This window comes from Choloepus didactylus, chromosome 8 (assembly GCF_015220235.1).
Source record: "Choloepus didactylus isolate mChoDid1 chromosome 8, mChoDid1.pri, whole genome shotgun sequence".
In the NCBI taxonomy this organism is placed as follows: Eukaryota; Metazoa; Chordata; class Mammalia; order Pilosa; family Megalonychidae; genus Choloepus; species Choloepus didactylus.
Window position 1 is genome coordinate 127,946,453 of NC_051314.1, and position 14,165 is coordinate 127,960,617.

At 40.6% G+C, this 14,165-nt stretch overlaps 1 long non-coding RNA gene across 1 annotated transcript; it reads left to right on the forward strand.

Annotated features, from left to right (window-relative positions):
• The first annotated feature begins 6,740 nt into the window (after positions 1 to 6,740).
• On the forward strand, positions 6,741 to 8,883 carry LOC119542337. The gene is made up of 3 exons (XR_005218449.1): positions 6,741 to 7,636; positions 8,288 to 8,491; positions 8,592 to 8,883. It is a non-coding gene; the product is annotated as an uncharacterized LOC119542337 (long non-coding RNA).
• The last annotated feature ends 5,282 nt before the right edge of the window (positions 8,884 to 14,165 follow it).

The window sequence follows — 14,165 nt, forward strand, 5'->3', positions numbered from 1 at the left end:
GCAGAAAGTACCTGATCTGATCCTTTGCACTGCCATAGTACCGTGATTCTGTTTTTTAAAATAAAACCCCCTTTCCTTAAGGTAGTTCAAGTGCACATCTAAAGCCTAACTCAAAATGGCGTTCCACTTTTCTGATTGAATACTCACAATAACTGTTAAGATAGGAGTTATTTCTATTTCATGGATGGAGAACTTGAGGTACATAGAGGTTAAAAATTTCCCATCTCCCAAGATCTCAGAACTGAGTTTGATTCCAGTTAAATCTGACTGTGTGGTATCAAACTATAAACTAGATGGGTAAGTTTTCCCTCTGCTTCATTATTTCATTTGGCATGAACCACCAATATTAATTTTAGGATGATCCAACAATAAGTATAAAACAATGTATCATAAACTCTAATGATCAGGGGAGGGGAAGCAGGTTGAGAGATGAGCCATCTTTGAAACGATGAACATTATCCTGCATTATTTGCTTAACAGTCCAGGGAATGTCCTTCAGCTTGTAAAATGATTGGGCGGTTCATTTAAACTTTGGTCTAGATAGAAGCTAGAAATAACCATTGCTATTCTTTTTCTGACAACCTAACAAATCATATATGCCTTTTTTAAAATGAAAAATGGTATTTTGTTGTGGCATATGCTTATGATGGAATTCTGAAATAGTCAGCATAGGGCAAGTTTTGCTGAGGTAACAGATTAACCCTGAAATATCCATGGATTAATACACAAAAGTTTATTTCTCTCTCACACTACATGTTTCCATGGATCAGAACAGGGTTCTGTTCCACATAGTCACTCAGGGACCAGGGCTGATAGACATGTTTACTTTGATGCATGAATTCATGTCCTGTTGAGACAGGAAATGAGAGTGATTGAGGGTTTCAAATCAGTTCTTTTCCGTTTTTTAATTTTTATGGTGATAATATATATGCAACATAAAATTTCCCATTTAAACCCCTTTTAAGTATACAATCTAGTGGTCTTAATTACATTCACAATGTTGTACTACCATCACCACCATCCATTACCAAGACTTTTTAACCACTCCAAACAGAAGCTTTTTCCCTATTAAGCATTAACTCCCCATTTCTTCCCTGCCTCCCACCCTTTGTAACCTGTAATCTACTATCTGTCCCTATGAATTTGCATATTTTAGGGATTTCATATAAATGAAATCATACAATTTTTTTCCTTCTGTAGCTGACTTATTTCACTCAGCATGATGTCTTCAAGGTTCATCCACGTTTTCACGTATATCAGAACGTCATTCCTTTTTATGGTTGAATGATATTCTACTGTATTATAGGCTACATTTTGTTTATCCATTTATCTGTTTAATGGACACTTTGGTTGCTTTCATCTTTTGGCTATTGTGAAGAATGCTGCTATGATTATTAGTGTACAAATATCTGTTTGAGTCCCTGCTTTCACTTCTTTTGGATATATACCTAAAAGTGGAATTGCCTGGTTATATGATAATTCTATATTTAACTTTCTGAGGAAATTCCAAACTTCTCTACAGTGGCTGCACCATTTTACATTCTCACCCAACAATGGACAAGGGTTCTTGTTTCTATAGGCCCTCACCAACACTTGTTATTTTCCACTTTTTAAAAATAGTAGCCTTTCTAGTGGATGTGAAGTGGAATCTCATTGTGGTTTTGATTTGCATTTCCCTTATGGCTAATGATGTTGAGCATCTTTTCATGTGCTTATTGGCCATTTGTCTATCTTTTTTGGAGAAATGTCTGTTCAAGTCCTTTGCCCACTTTTTAAATTGGGTCATTTATTGTTTGTTGTTGAGTTGTAGGCTAAACTAGTTCTTAGATGCTTCTGCCCCTCATTGTCCAGAGCTACTCACATGGCCCTGCTTAACTGCAAAGATGATGGGAAACGTGGGGGACACATCAATATTTTTGTGACTAGGCAATGTTTCTGCCATCAATACTATGCATGCTTGAGTGTCCCAGGATTCTGCATTTGACCTTCTCTCCTCAACCATGCAGTCTTCTGGGTGATGGTGTACAGTATATAGACCATCAGCCTGTACCTCTCCACTGAGCTCCTCATTTATCCATCTACCTATTCAACTTCTCCACTTGGATCTCTGATGGGCATCTCAAGCCTCACGTTGCCTCCACAGAACCTTTCATTTGACCTCCAAAGACTGCTCCTCTTCAAGTCTTTCTCATTTCAGGAAGAGGCAATACCATCTACCTAGTTGTCAGGCTAAAAACCTAGCTGTCATCCTGGATTCTTCACCTTTCTCCCTACCACTCCCCATCCAGTTCATCATGAATTCCTGTGGGCTCCATCTCCAAATGATGTATTGGATATACCACTTCTCCTCAGACCTCACTACATCCTACCGTCCACCTCCATCATCTCTTTTCCACTTTTCTGCAGTAGCCTTTTAATATAGTCCTGCTGCCTCCACTCTCTCCTCTTATAAAGACTGCCAGCCTAGCAGCCAAAGTGGTGTTCCTAAAATCAGATCATGTCACTCCCTTGCTTGAAAATCCCAAACTCCTTACCTTGCCTACAGGTCTACATAACTTGACCTATCCCAAAGTCTCCTATCCCATTTCCCTCTTCACATCCCCCCAACCCCTCTTCACTAAGCTCCAGCCATAATAGCTTCTCTCCATTCCTGGACCATGGCATGCTCATTTCTGTCTCAGGGCCTTTGCATTTTCTGTTTCTTCTGCTTGCAAAGTTCTTGCCCAAGATATTTGCATGTCTGCCTCCTCCTCAGCCTTCAGCTCTCAAAGATCACCCCCCTGTGAGGTCTTCTGTCAAGCAAAGTAGGCTGCTTGATATCTATCATCCTATTTTATACCAATCAGATATGAAATTAGATCCTTTATTTAGTGTGTCTACATGCTCATGGCCTGACTCTCTCCAATAGATGGAAGTTCTTTGAGGGTAGGGACTGTTTGGTTCTCTTCTTCTCAGTGCCTAGAAGAGTGCCCGACACATTTTAGGAGTCCAGTCAGTATCCGTGATCATTAGAAAGCATGTTCCTAGAGAATATTTAGTGATATGGCAACATTCCCCTAATATGTGATTAAAGGAAAAAAAAAGAGATAGGATGGAAAACCATTTACCATAAGCCTGATTTTGTGAGGAAAAAAATACAAATATATACATTCAAACATGCACAGGAGGAATGTGTTTTTTGGATGAAGCATTTCTCTAGGTGATAGTTATAATGTTAAATATGCTTATGCCATTATACTACTAAAGGATTTGTTTCCAGAAATTTAAATATATGCCTATGAATAAGCAACTTGTCTTTCACAAACCTAGAAAATTTCCCAGAGAGTGGGTGAGGTGGATCACTTATATTCTTCTATGTATGTGGCCACTCTTTCTGGCAAGTAGACTTACAGTTACTACTATTTAATAAAGTACAACTCTGAATGTTAAAAAAAAAATTTAGTTAATGGATATATGTGGTCTTAGTATTTGTTCTGTTTACTTTTTTTTTATCTTCATTTTATTGAGATATATTCACATACCACGCAGTCATACAAAACAAATTGTACATTCGATTGTTCACAGTACCATTACATAGTTGTACATTCATCACCTAAATCAATCCCTGACACCTTCATTAGCACACACACAAAAATAATAAGAATAATAATTAAAGTGAAAAAGAGCAATTAAAGTAAAAAAGAACACTGGGTACCTTTTTCTGTTTGTTTGTTTGTTTCCTTCCCCTATTTTTCTACTCATCCATCCATAAACTAGACAAAGGGGAGTGTGGTCCTTATGGTTTTCCCAATCCCATTGTCACTCCTCATAAGCTACATTTTTTTTTTTAATCATCATTTTATTGAGATATATTCACATACCACGCAGTCATACAAAACAAATTGTACTTTCGATTGTTCACAGTACCATTACATAGTTGTACATTCATCACCTCAATCAATCCCTGACACCTTCATTAGCACACACACAAAAATAACAAGAATAATAATTAGAATGAAAAAGAGCAATTGAAGTAAAAAAGAACACTGGGTACCTTTGTCTGTTTGTTTCCTTCCCCTACTTTTCTACACATCCATCCATAAACTAGACAAAGTGGAGTTTGGTCCTTATGGCATTCCCAATCCCACTGTCACCCCTCATAAGCTACATTTTTATACAACTGTCTTCGAGATTCATGGGTTCTGGGTTGTAGTTTAATAGTTTCAGGTATCCACCACCAGCTACCCCAATTCTTTAGAACCTAAAAAGGGTTGTCTAAAGTGTGCGTACGAGTGCCCACCAGAGTGATCTCTCGGCTCGTTTTGGAATCTCTCTGCCACTGAAGCTTATTTCATTTCCTTTCACATCCCCCTTTTGGTCAAGAAGATGTTCTCTGTCCCACGATGCCGGGTCTACATTCCTCCCCGGGAGTCATATTCCACGTTGCCAGGGAGATTCACTTCCCTGGGTGTCTGATCCCACGTAGGGGGGAGGGCAGTGATTTCACCTTTCAAGTTGGCTTAGCTAGAGAGACAGGGCCACATCTGAGCAACAAAGAGGCATTCGGGAGGAGGCTCTTAGGCACAACCATAGGGAGGCCTAGCCTCTCCTTTGCAGCAACCGTCTTCCCAAGGGTAAAACCTACGGTAGAGGGCTCAGCCCATCAAACCACCAGTTCCCTATGTCTGTGGTCATGTTAGCAACCATTGAGGTGGGGTAGGCCAATACCCCTGCATTCTCCACAGGCTCCTCAAGGGGGCACTACATCTTTTTCCTTGTATTTTTTTTTTTTTTTTTTTAACCTGTTCTTCCTTTCTAAATCAACTGTATGGAAAAAAAAAATTAAAAAAAAACAAAAAGGAAAAACATACAATCAAAGAACATTTCAAAGAGACCATAACAAGGGAGTAAGAAAAAGACAACTAACCTAAGATAACTGCTTTACTTCCAACCTGTTCCTGCTTTACCCCAAGAAAGTTACATAATATAGCAACATTTCTGTGAACTTGTTCCTACTATATCCATCAGAAATTAACAGACCATAGTCATTCCTGGGCATCCCCAGAACGTTAAATAGCTTCTCTGTCCTTCTTGGATTATTGTTCCCCCTCCCTTAATTGCTCTCTATCGCTAGTTCCCCTACATTCTACATTATAAACCATTTGTTTTACATTTTTCAAAGTTCACATTAGTGGTAGCATATAATATTTCTCTTTCTGTGCCTGGCTTATTTCGCTCAGCATTATGTCTTCAAGGTTCATCCATATTGTCATATGTTTCACGAGGTCGTTCCTTCTTACTGCCGTGTAGTATTCCATTGTGTGTATATACCACATTTTATTTATCCACTCATCTGTTGAAGGACTTTTGGGTTGTTTCCATGTCTTAGCAATTGTGAATAATGCTGCTATGAACATTGGTGTGCAGATATCTGTTCGTGTCACTGCTTTCCGATCTTCCAGGTATATACCGAGAAGTGCAATCGCTGGATCGAATGGTAACTCTATTTCTAGTTTTCTAAGGAACTGCCAGACTGACTTCCAGAGTGGCTGAACCATTATACAGTCCCACCAACAATGAATAAGAGTTCCAATTTCTCCACATCCCCTCCAGCATTTGTAGTTTCCTGTTTGTTTAATGGCAGCCATTCTAATCGGTGTTAGATGGTATCTCATTGTGGTCTTAATTTGCATTTCTCTAATAGCTAGTGAAGCTGAACATTTTTTCATGTGTTTCTTGGCCATTTGTATTTCCTCTTCAGAGAACTGTCTTTTCATATCTTTTGCCCATTTTATAATTGGGCTGTCTGTACTATTGTCATTGAGTTGTAGGATTTCTTTATATATGCAAGATATCAGTCTTTTGTCAGATACATGGTTTCCAAAAATTTTTTCCCACTGAGTTGGCTGCCTCTTTACCTTTTTGAGAAATTCCTTAGAGGTGCAGAAACTTCTAAGCTTGAGGAGTTCTCATTTATCTATTTTTTCTTTTGTTGCTTGTGCTTTGGGTGTAAAGTCTAGGAAGTGGCCGCCTAATACAAGGTCTTGAAGATGTTTTCCTACATTATCTTCTAGGAGTTTTATGGTACTTTCTTTTATATTGAGATCTTTCGTCCATTTTGAGTTAATTTTTGTGTAGGGTGTGAGGTAGGGGTCCTCTTTCATTCTTTTGGATATGGATATCCAACTCTCCCAGCCCCATTTGTTGAAAAGACCATTATGACTCAGTTCAGTGACTTTGGGGGCCTTATCAAAGATCAGTCGGCCATAGATCTGAGGGTCTATCTCTGAATTCTCAATTCGATTCCATTGATCTATATGTCTATCTTTGTGCCAGTACCATGCTGTTTTGGCAACTGTGGCTTTATAATAAGCTTCAAAGTCAGGGAGTGTAAGTCCTCCCACTTGGTTTTTCTTTTTTAGAGTGTCTTTAGCAATTCGAGGCATCTTCCCTTTCCAAATAAATTTGATAACTAGCTTTTCCAAGTCTGCAAAGTAGGTTGTTGGAATTTTGATTGGGATTGCATTGAATCTGTAGATGAGTTTGGGTAGAATTGACATCTTAATGACATTTAGCCTTCCTAACCATGAACATGGAATATTTTTCCATCTTTTAACCCCTTCTATTTCTTTTAGTAGAGTTACGTAGTTTTCTTTGTATAGGTCTTTTACATCTTTGGTTAAGTTTATTCCTAGGTACTTGATTTTTTTAGTTGCTATTGAAAATGGTATCTTTTTCTTGAGTGTCTCTTCAGTTTGTTCATTTCTAGCATATAGAAACATTACTGACTTATGTGCATTAATCTTGTATCCCGCTACTTTGCTAAATTTGTTTATTACTGTTTACTTTTTATAATTGACACTTCATGATACTAAGTTAAAGCTCTTTCAGACTTGCCGGAATAGAAACAAAAGGATTTTAAATTTAAGACTAAAAATGGACAGACAAAACTGACATCAGAGATTAGTATAGATTGAGAGTCTTTAGGACTGGCTGGTTTCTGAGAACTGTGGTTTTGCAATTCCCCAAGTTATTTCTAATGCCACTGCTTTTCTTTTTTCTTTCTGTTGTTTTTAAGTTGGAAATTGTAGTGATCGATGCAGATTTAATACAAGAGAAATCTTGGCTTTTCCTGGCAGGGATTTTCTTGCACCACCCATTGTCATAATGGATTACATGCTGTACCCTGATGGAAGAACAGAGTTTCTAGGCCAACAGAAAATCGCAAATACATGGTAAACCATCTGCTTTGTCCAGTGACTGAGAAATAATAATGTGACCAATGATCCAAGCCAGAAGGAGCTGCCAGGCCAACTGTGCCCAGTCCTCCATCAGCTTGATGTCTGAAGGTGCAGGGAGATTTGTCTTGGCAGCCACTCTGCCAGCATCTGACATCTGTCTCCCATAATTCCTCATTATTGTTGGTTCCAAAAACTCATATCTGCCAGTCAAATGGCTTTTCGACTGATGGACAGTCGAAGGATGCCTTCTCAGCCGGACATGGTTCTCTAGAACTCCCCTTTATTTGAATACATGCCCCCACTAATCCCTTTTCATGCCTTGCCTTTTAGCCTGTCATTTAATGGGAAAGAACTCTCCCCAAGTCCAAATTCATTGGGAAGAATGGCAGCAGCACGAAGGGGATACTATGAAAGTTGTAAGTGCTTACAGTTTTACAGTTTTACTGTCTTGGTATTGAGATCCAAAGAAAAACAGTACCCCCTCCACCCCTGCCATTTTGGGAGAAATAGCATTTGCATCTATAATGCCTTTTAAAAGAATTAACACATTACCTTATGTGTTTGCAGATATTCAGATTAGCTGATTACTTTTGAAGCTTCCTAAGTATAAGGCAGTTTTCATAAACTACCTCATTTAATCCTTTTAATAATTTCACAAGGGTTCCTATTTTATAAAGGAACAAGCAGAGGCTCAGCACTTATACAGCTAATAAGTGACAGCGCTGTGATTCAAACCCAGGTCTACTTGCTTATGTGGAACTCTTTCTACTCTAGCACCCTGAATCTCCCTATCACTGTGACTGTCCATAATACATAAATATATGATACAGTCAGTAGCACTGCAGACATGTAACAAGCATTGGGCATATTGGTTGGGAAGGCCAAGACCCTTGCTTTTGCCAGAACCCTGACAAAGTGCTAAGAAGAAGAGAAGACCTTTAGGACTTTAAAATTGTAAAATCCTGGTCTTCTGACCCTGGAACGATTTAGTGTATAGAGAAAGTACAGCAATAGGAAGTGCCACCTCAAAGCAAATCTCCCACAGCCCCTTCATCTTGGTTTTACAGTGATACATGGCAAATATAAGGAGATGATTGCTCTTAAAACAGCTGATACCTAGAGACTTTCTGGGAAAGTATCGACCAAGATGTTCAGAGGCTCAGTGAGCTGAGCAAGGAATGGGAACCTGCTGAGGCCAAGAGTTCTCTTCCACTTTTGCTCCTACATTGCTGGGTGACTGTAAGTGGAGCATCACTCCTGCCAGGCCTCAGGTTAGTGCATCTGTGATTGGATAATGCTTTTGAAATATTAATCAGTGTTTTCCCCCTGCTTTTTGTTTTTTGACTCTTCTTCCTGTTTCCCTTTTCTCAGGGAAGGGAAGGTGACAACAGCCCCAAGAAAAGAATATCTCTTTCTGGAGGATAAGGAAAGGAATCTCGACAGAAATAAAGGGTGTGGGAGACTGGTGAGAAGAGCAAGGTTGCCCTGCCCCCTGGACTGGAAAGCTCCCCGGGGCTAGATGGGGGAGGAAGGGAGTGTTGGAATTAAAGGGACAAGAGAATAGATGTTGGTGGGTCCCTGAGGAACAGGGGCAAACTACAGATGTGATTTAAAAAAAAAAAAACTAAATAAATTTCGGTGATTGGGAGCAGAGCAGAACCCATGCCACCTTCTCAGGTGGAGCCCTGGGAGGTGGCAAGATGCCAGAGAAATGGCTGCACCATGTGCCTCAATGGAGCCTTGGACACTGTCTTGGTTCCAAGCCCCAGTATGCTGTAGGAGCAGCAGCATATTTTTCTCTTTTTACTGTTAACATACCAAAGTGAATGGCTTTTTGAAAAATGGGGTAATTTTTTTTTAATGGTGGTAACGTATACCACATAAAATTTCCCATTTTAAGCATTTCCAACTATACAATTCTGTAGTGTTAATTACACTTACAGTTTTGTGCTATCACCACCATCCATCACCAAAACCTTTCCATCACCCAAACAGAAACTGTACACCCATTAAGCAATAACTCCCCACCCCTTCCCCCACCCCTGCCCCCCAGTAACCTGTATTCTAATTTGTCTCTATGAATTCACATACTCTAGTTATTTCATATCAGTGAGGTCAAACAATAATTGTCCTTTTGTGTCTGGCTTATTTCACGCAACATGATGCCTTCAAGGTTCGTCCGTGTTGTAGCATGAATATCTCTTTTGCAGCCAAGAGTAGCACGAAAGTCATGAGGAAAGACATGGTCACAATGTCTGCAATTTTTAAAAGAAATTCCAGAATACACAGCTTACATGGGTGCTACTTAAACTACGACTCAGGTCCAACAAGCTTTCTAATCAAGAATGCACAGTCCAGGGATGGTCCTCTGCTGTTGTGGTCAGGAAACCCACAGTTCACAAGAAATTCTGTTACCTGTATCTTGATCAAAAATGTATACTTTCCTAATTAGTGTCCTGAATTTCAGAAATGAGATTTTATTGGTGAAAATAGCACCCTGTCAACTCTCATGATGCAAGTTAGAAATGGTTCTCATTAAAATCGAGGTAAGTAGAAAGTAGGTTACCTTTACCAGGGGTCGGGGTGGAATGGGAAGTTAGTGCTTAGTTGGTACAGTTTCTATTTAGGATGATGGAAACCTTTTGGTAATGGATGGTGGTGATGGTAGCACAACATTGTGAATACAATTAACACTAAATTGTATAACTGAAAGTGGTTAAAATGAGAAACTTTGTGTTCTGTGTATGCTACCACAATAAATTTCTTTTGAAAAATAGAACTGTACAATGCAGAATGACTCCTAATGTGAACTATGTACTTTAGTGAATAATATAATTGCAGTAATATTGGTTCATCAATTGCAACAAGGTACCACCCTAATGCAAAGTGTTAATAATGAGGAAAACTGTGGGGAGGGATGTGGTTACAAGGGAACTCTGCACTTTCTGCATAATTTTTCTATAAACTACAACTCCTCTAAAAATAAAATCTGTTTAAAAAACTGCTCTAATATTTTTAAAGAAAATTAAAGGCAATAAATAAAAAGACTCAATAAATATTAAAAGAAAAAAATCAAGGTAAGTGCATTAGCTTAAGCACCTTAAAGACACTCCTCACCTTTAAATAGAGTGTACATTTTAGGGTTGTCCCTGAGCCTGACTGTCTTACTACTGGATTAAAAGGGCTTTGGTTGCTTGTTGCTAGCTTTGGAATAAAATTTGCCTCCAGGAGTGAATCTTTCTTGCAAGATAGCATCATGGCAAAGCCATGGGGTGACATTGTACCTATGGAACAAGTCATACGAAATATTTAGTTTAGGACCTGCTATTTGTCTGCTAAATGTCTGTAGGTAGGTACGCCAAAATGTAGTTTGAGACTTACTTGCTTTCATTATCAGCTGGTAGCAAGTTGTGAGGAAGAGGCCAATGCTCAACCACTTTAAAACATTTCAGAAGGTACTAAAGACAGTATGCAAAAGCGATTGATTCTGCAGAGGCCCTGCAGGCATGAACTGGATGCCTTGAGGGTCACATCTCCACCCTGTGGTTCTGGCTAGTTAAGCAATCCAGAACTAAGATACACACCTGGAGAAAAGGGGAGCAAAACTGCCAATGGCCTGAGGTCCAAATTCTTCCAGTCAAAACTTGAGTTTTGGGGAGAAATGATCCGTTCTTGCACATGTGAGTTTGTGGGATGAGAATTTATAAACGGCATGTACTAGGAGAAACCCGGATAAAATTACATGAAGAATAAGCAAAGAGGAAGGCAAAAATGCTAAAAGAAACAGCGACTTCCAGGGCCTAAATCCACTGACAACTTCTTAGATTGCAAAGGCCTTTTCTTTCTTCTCGGATCCCATGGATCCCGACTTCATTCCAGGTGACATTCCACCTCCTGATGATTTCAACAATCACCCCCCTCCTCTCAACCCCAAGTCTCACTCTTTCAGCTCGATTCTCTGTGTAGTGGAAGACCCCTGATATTTGGAGTCAGTCAGGCCTGGGTTCCAGTCACAGCCTAATGCCCTCCTGGGAGCTGTGTGACCCTCAAATCCATTCATCTACAGATGAAATTCCCTTAGAATTGTGAGGATTATGTGAGATGCTTGTGAAAGGCTCTTTTAAAACTGCAAAACACACTTAGCTGTTGGTTCTCTAAAAAGCCTCCCTGGCAGTATTGAGGAGCTGCAAGGTTAATGCCTGTCTGTGAAAGTAATTTTCAAAAAGATTGAATTGTGCTTCTCTTGCAGTCTCCTTCAGCCTAGAATGACAGCTTGCTGTGTGCCTGGCACTGTTTAAGTGCTAAAATGAATGAACTCACTTAAATCCTCACAAAAATTCTATGAGGAGGTACTGTCGCTATTTAATACCATTTCACAGATGAAGGCACTGAGTCAATGCACAGTTAAGGCACATGCCCAAGGTCACAGAGCTACTGGGAGGCTGGTTGGACTCCCAAAGCAGGCAGCTGGCTGGAGCCTTGTGCTCTTGACCTCTATCCGAGGCAGCATTTGTCCCGTGACTGCTTGTCTGTTTCTCTCATTAGCCACTAACTCAATGAGTGCAGGGACCTGGTACCTGGAAAAGCAGGTGCTGAAGAAACGTTTGTTGAATGAGGTTTCAGAGCATACTACCTGGCAGGTAACCAGCCCTCATCATTTGAATGAACTAGCAATGCCCAGGAGCCCACATGTGAAAGGGAAGGATGAAAAGTAATCATTTTTTAATGCAGTGACTGAAACACAGCCAAAGGGATTTGTACTTTTTCAACCAATCAAAAAATCTCACACATTTGTCTTCTCGTAGGGTCATCATTATGGTGTCGTGAGAACTAAAAGTGACTCCAAAATCCTGAGAAATGGCTTATCTTTATTCCACCCCAGGCTATTTTGACTTACTGGTAGACCCCAGTGTGGGATCGCAAAGGCATCTAAAAAATCTGATCCAAACGTCTGGGTTATCTTATAATCAAAAAACCATCAGGAGATAAGGGAGATTCCAAAGCCTAATGTGGAATGGAGGTCATCTTCCCTTGGGGGAGGGGAGGTTGCCATAGGGTGAAGTGAAGGAAGGTTCTGGAAGATGGCTGGACCAGGATTACTCCAGCTGGGACTCAGGGTGGTCTACATAGCCTGAGAGCTAAGGCAGACTTAGATTAGACCATAGAGCTGTCAGTTCAATAGGGGACAAGCTGGTGATGAAAACGAGTGAAGCAGGTCCGTCGGGTGCCAGGGCACAGAAAAGAGGGTCAGTCTGCCTTCAGTGGCAACCCTTGTTGCCTTCTATTTCCAAGAATACTTAAATTCCTGGCTTTTATGTATTTAAGTGCTGACAAATAAATCCAAGACAATTTAAATCACAGTGGGAGCCAAACTGAATCCGTCTGCAGGCTGGATTTGGTCAATAGGCTACCAGTTTGCCATTTCTGGATTAGACACTGGAAAGACCTGGAAGAGGTGATGGTTAAGTACAAGCCACCCCCAGATGGAGTTAGATGTGATACTGGTGATAAAACCAGGGAAAGGAGTTGCCTCGTTCCACAGACCACCATCAGAGGAGCGGGGCCTGTTTGTCTGCTGAAGGGAGGGTTCCATCTGGGACCCACACATGGCACTGGTTCTCTTTGCAAGTTGATTCCCATCTGTGTTATTAGTACCACCTAGTGGACTTTCTCAGGAAGAGCTGTATATTTAGATCTCCATGTTGACTCCTACAAAGCCAACAATTTACCAGACAGTGATCTCCAAAAGGACCCAGCAAGGGTGGGGGGGTGGGGGGTGAGAGCATCAAATAAAGGCCAGAGGTAAAGCAAATCACCGCAAATGAAATCGAAGCTGCCTTTTGGACAAGCATCAACTCAAAGTTTTGGTGGGGTGATCAGGGAGGGTGAGAGGGAAACAAGTTAAGCCTAGTCTTGCTGTTCTCTCAGGATGCCCAGTTCTGCCTGAGTGGGCCTGTGGTCAGAGCTCCTAGACTCTGCCCCTCCCCTGGGGAGAAGGCCCTCAAACCAGAAAAGTCGTCTAGAAATTTCCAGCTTTCTTTCTTTAAACCGCATGAGAAATTAGGTAGGTGGTGATCCCAAATCAATGCTTGCGGCTGATTTTACCGTTTCAGAAGGATGGATAAAGTGTTTATGGTGTTTAAAATCCATTATAATGTGTACACTCTTCAAGTTGACCCTGAATATTCCACCCCCCCATTCTTTAAATCACTTCCCACTCCTTTATTTTTGGAAAAGGCCAAAAACTGTTTCAACTCTTTCCAAACTATGCTGACCCCCATGAGCATCTTCCCCATAGTGTTTTCCTAAAACTCTTTAGCCCAAGGAAGCCTGTTCTGTTGCCTCAGCGAATGTCCCCTCCAAATCCTCAGCATCCATCCATCCCATATCCGTTTGCCTTTGCTGATAGGCCTTGTGGCAGTTTCATCAGCCTGTGTATTTTGTTTCCCCTGTGAAAGCATCTGAAACCACTGGGCGTAGGTTTTGTTTTCTCTGCATCTCAAAGGCCCAGGGCGGGCTCAGCACACACGAGTCCTTGCCTGCCTGTTGGCTGTGGCTGCTCAGGCTTCTGCATTAGCTGTTACTGTTATATGAGCAGGGGAGAGAAATCTGGTATGATATTCTACTTTCGAGGACTTTCTTCACAGAAGCATGCTGAGAATATCACTATTATTTATTTTGGTGGCACCTCTCCATCCTGAGATCCAGATCTCTGGGAAGTCATTAGAAATACAGAAATATTTATGAGAACATGCAAAAGAGGCCTGGGATTTTCAGGCTGTCACTTCATCCTGGCTAACTTCCACTTTAAGAAAGGGCACTTTTGTCTCAAGTTTGAGGTTTTCCGATTGTGCGACCTTCTGGGTCTGAAAATGCATGTAAAAGGGCAGTTAGATTTATCACAGGCCGATGTGTGGAATGCATGGAATGTTAACAACTGCTTTG